This window comes from Mustela nigripes, chromosome 12 (assembly GCF_022355385.1).
Source record: "Mustela nigripes isolate SB6536 chromosome 12, MUSNIG.SB6536, whole genome shotgun sequence".
Taxonomy (NCBI): Eukaryota; Metazoa; Chordata; class Mammalia; order Carnivora; family Mustelidae; genus Mustela; species Mustela nigripes.
Window position 1 is genome coordinate 96658091 of NC_081568.1, and position 4852 is coordinate 96662942.

Consider the following 4852-nt stretch of genomic DNA (forward strand, 5'->3'; position numbering starts at 1 on the left):
AAAAAAAAAAAAAATAGTGCAAGACAGTTTTCGTTCTGTTGATTAGAGAATTGGGAAATTTCTGTGGGAAGGAATCATAGGACTTGACCATAAATAGCTTAGAGATTAAATTAGTGGATCAGATGATTGTTAAATGATCCAAGATCTATACTTTGAGAAATACTTTAAGATACGAATGAGAGGGCGCCTGGGTGGCTCAGTGGTTAAAGCCTCTGCCTTTGGCTCAGATCATGATCTCAGGGCCCTGGGATCGAGTACCGCATCGGGGGGTCTCTGCTCAGCAGGGAGCCGCCTGCCTCCTCCTCCTCTCTCTCTCTGCCTGCCTCTCTGCCTACTTGTGATCTGTCTGTCAAATAAATTTTTAAAAAATCTTTAAAAAAAAATAAACAAAAGATAGGAATGAGAGGCAGAAGGGAGATCATCTTAAAGAAATGAATGATAGGGACGCCTGGGTGGCTCAGTTGGTTAAGCAGCTGCCTTCGGCTCAGGTCATGATCCCAGCGTCCTGGGATCGAGTCCCACATCGGGCTCCTTGCTCCGCAGGGAGCCTGCTTCTCCCTCTGACTCTGCCTTCCACTCTGCCTGCCTGTGCTTGCAGCGGAAAGCAGAGGCTTTAACCCACTGAGCCACCCAGGCGCCCCCAAATCCCAACTCATTTAAAAGGTCCAATAAGGGGACGCCTGGGTGGCTCAGTTGGTTAAGCAGCTGCCTTCGGCTCAGGTCATGATCCCAGCGTCCTGGGATCGAGTCCCACATCGGGCTCCTTGCTCCGCAGGGAGCCTGCTTCTCCCTCTGACTCTGCCTTCCACTCTGCCTGCCTGTGCTTGCTCTCGCTCGTGCTCTCTCTCTGACAAATAAATAAATAAAATCTTTAAAAAAAAAAAAAGAAATGAATGATAATTTCCATTTTAAACACTGAAAAAATTAACATTTTTTTAAAAGATTTTATTTCTTTGAGGGTCACCAGGGTTGTTCAGTCGGTTCTGCCTTTGGCTCATGTAATAATCTCAGGGTCCTGGGATAGAGCCCCTTGTGAGGCTCCCTGATCAGTGGGAGTCTGCTTCTCCCTCTCTTCCCCACTCATGCTCTCTCACTATCTCTGTCTGTCTGTCTCTCTCTCTCAAATAAATAAATAAAGTCTTAAAAAAAGATTTGAGGTGCATGGTTTACACAGTCGGTTAAACATCTGCTTTCAGCTTGGGTCATGATCCCAGGGTCCTGGGACTGAGCCTTGAGTGGGGCTCCTTGCTGAGTGGGCAGTCTGCTTCTCTTTCTCCCTTTGCCTCTCCCCCTGGCTCATGCTTTCTTTCAGTAGCCCCCACCGCCCTGCCTCGGCAATAAATAAATAATCTTTTCTTTTTTTAAAGGATTTTATTTATTTATTTGAGAGAGAATGAGAGAGAGCATGAGAGGGGAGAAGGTCAGAGGGAGAAGCAGACTCCCTGTGGAACTGGGAACCTGATGTGGGACTTGATCCTGGGACTCCAGGGTCATGACCTGAGCTGAAGGCAGTGACTTAACCAACTGAGCCACCCAGGCATCCCAATAAATAAATAATCTTAAAAAAAAAAAAAAAGTTTATTTATTTGAGAGAGACAGAAAGCACAACCAAGGGAAGGATGGGGGAGGGGCAGAGTGAAAGGGATAAGCAGACTCCCTGCTGAGCAAGGAGCCCAGATGTAGGGCTCAGTGCAGGACCCTGGGATCATAACCTGAGCCAAAGGCAGATGCTTAACAGAGTGAGCCACCCAGTCACCCCTGAAGAGATGTAAATTTATATTTTAAGTTCTAGAAGTCTTAAGGAGCAAGAGAGTACTAAAATAATGGTTTAGCTCTCCTAAAGTAATGGCCATTATTGCAACCTAATTTGTTAGCTTTTCAATTACAAAGATATGTTTTGGCGAGTTTTTCTATCTCTGTGAAATAGGCTTAAAGAATAAAACCAAAACTTGAGGTTGGATCAAGAATTATGGAAAACCTGAAGGGCCACATAGATGACTTGGGTCACTTAACCTGAATACATGTTTAACTTAGGAACTTTTCAGACTGCTCAGATTCTTTTTTTTTTTTTTTTTAAGATTTTATTTATTTGTCAGAGAGAGGGAAAGAGAGCGAGCACAGGCAGACAGAATGGCAGGCAGAGGCAGAGGGAGAAGCAGGCTCCCCGCTGAGCAAGGAGCCCGATTTGGGACTTGATCCCAGGACGCTGGGATCATGACCTGAGCCGAAGGCAGCTGCTTAACCAACTGAGCCACCCAGGCGTCCCTGCTCAGATTCTTTTATAAGGCCATAGATCCAAAGGCAGTTCTAGTGTGTTGTCCATCTGATACTCCAGGTTTTCTAAAGTCTTTTTATGCAAAACAAGAACAACAAAAAGTAGGACTATGAAATGAGCCCCCTGGCCTCTTTTCTGCTTAGTAAAACTAGTAATTTATGAAACTGGGATATGAAACAGGTCTTCTTGCCTCCAAAGTCATGACCTTACATTATATCAATAATGCTTCCATCAAAAACTATCAGTATGGGGGCACATTGGTGGCTCAGTCGGTTGAGCATCTGCCTTGGGCTCAGCTCATGATCTTGAAGTGCTGGGATGGAGTCCCTCATTGGGCTCCCTGCTCAGCAGGGGGTCTGCTTCTCCCTTTCCCTCTGGTTCTCCCTCCAGTTTGTGTGCTCTCTCTCACTCTCTCAAATAAATAAATAAATATGCTTTTAAAAAAGATCAGTAAAATGATTATACCATTAAGATACGTTCTTCCTAGAACCAAGAGATTTCCATTTATTTAGTATCCTTTTTAAAATTTGATAGTTGGTCTTAAGAAATTTTAGCCATTCTAATGAGTATGTAGTGGTATCTCATGTGGCTTTAGTTTACATTTTCCTGATAACTAATTAATATTGAATATCTTTTCATGTGGCTATTGGCAATTAATGTATTTCCATTTATGAAGTAGATCTGTAAATCTACTTTTATGAAGTGTTAAAATATTTGCCTATTTTTTAGTTGGATTGTTAATATTATTGAGTTTGTGTTCTTTGTTTATAAATGTAGTTATTTTTTTCAGATACCTATATATATATAGATACAGGTGTATATTTATAGATGTAGGTATCTATATATCTATAGAGATATAGGTATCTATGTATTTACTTATATATTTAGCGGGTATTTTCTCCCAGTTTGTTTCTTGCCTGTTTTTTTTTCTTTTAAGATTTTTATTTATTTATTTATTTGACAGACAGAGATTACAAGCAGGCAGAGAGGCAGGCAGAGAGAGAAGGAGAGGAAGCAGGCTCTCCGCTGAGCAAGGAGCCCAAAGAGGGGCTCGATCCCAGGACCCTGGGATCATGACCTGAGCCAAAGGCAGAGGCTTTAACCCACTGAGCCACCCAGATGCCCCTGCCTTTTTTTTTTTTTTTTTTTAAGATTGTTTTATTTTTAAGTAATTTCTACATCCAACATGGGGCTCAAAGTTACCACCGTGAGACCAAGAGTTACAAGCTCTATGGACTGAGCCAGCTACGTGCCCAACTTACCTTTGTTTTTTAACTATCTTTTGAGGAACCAAAGGCATTAATTTGATGAAGTGATTTTTATCAGGTTTTTTTTTTTTTTTCTTTTGTGGTATATGATTTTAAGTTCTAGGAAGTCTGTGACCACTCCAAGGTCACAAAGATTTTCTCGTTTGTTTTGTTCTACAAGGTTTAGGGTTTTATGTTTAACATTCAGTTCTATGATCCTTTTTTAGTTAATTTTTGTACATATGAATTCATTTTTTCCCCTATGGAAATCTAATTTTTCTAGCACTATGTGTTCAAAAGACTTTCCTTCCTCCATTGTATATGTATGGGTCTATTTCTGGGCTTCTTGCTTTGTTCCTGTGAGGTATCTGTCTGTACTTATAATAGTGCCACACTGTCTTGATTACTGTAGGTTTATAGTAAATCTTGATATCAACTTCTTTAAGTCTTCCAGTTTTGTTCTTCTTTATCAAAATTGTTTTGACTGTTCTGAGTACTTTGTGTTTTTATATGCATTTTAAAATAAGCCTGTCAGGGAGCCTGGGTGGTTCAGTGGGCTAAGCCTCTGCCTTTAGCTCAGGTCATGATCTCAGGGTCCTGGGATCCAGCCCCTGCTCAACAGGGAGCCTGCTTCCTCCTCTCTCTCTCTGCCTGCTGCTCTGCCTACTTGTGATCTCTGTCTGTCAAATGAATAAATAAAATCTTTAAAAATAAATAAATAAAACAAAATCAGCCCATCAGTTTCTACAGAAAATGAAGTGAGAATTTTGATTGGGATTTGATCAGAATCTATAGAACAATATTGGATAGATTTTTTTTTTTTTAAGGTTTTATTTGTTTATTTGACAGTTTGACAGAAATCGCAAGTAAGCAGAAAGGCAGGCAGAGAGAGGAGGAAGCAGGCTCCCCGCTGGCAGAAAACCCAATGTGGGGCTCAATCCCAGGACCCTGGGATCATGACCTGAGCCCAAAGGCAGAGACTTTAACCCACTGAGCCACCCAGGCGCCCTGGGGTAGATTGTTTTATTAGCCATATTGATTCTTCTAATACCTATACATGATATATCTTTTCAGTATTTGAACATATTCAGTGTAGACGTTATATGCATATCTTGTTAAATTTATCCTTAAGTATTAATTTCCATTTTTTTCCCAAATTTATTTATTTTTGTGAGCGAGAGTGTGAGTGCATGAAGGGAGGGGGCACACGGAGAAGCAGTCTCCCCACTGAGCAGGGAGCTCTACGCAGGACTCAGTCCCAGGACCCTGGGATCATGAGTTGAGCCAATGGCAGACTCTTTTTTTTTTTTTTTTTTTTTTTAAAGATTTT

The 4852-nt window shown here is 41.3% G+C and overlaps 1 protein-coding gene across 1 annotated transcript in view; it reads left to right on the forward strand.

Moving 5' to 3' along the window:
* Window positions 1-4852, forward strand: part of CENPH (centromere protein H) — a 25151-nt gene that overhangs the window by 6056 nt on the left and 14243 nt on the right. The window lies entirely within an intron of this gene.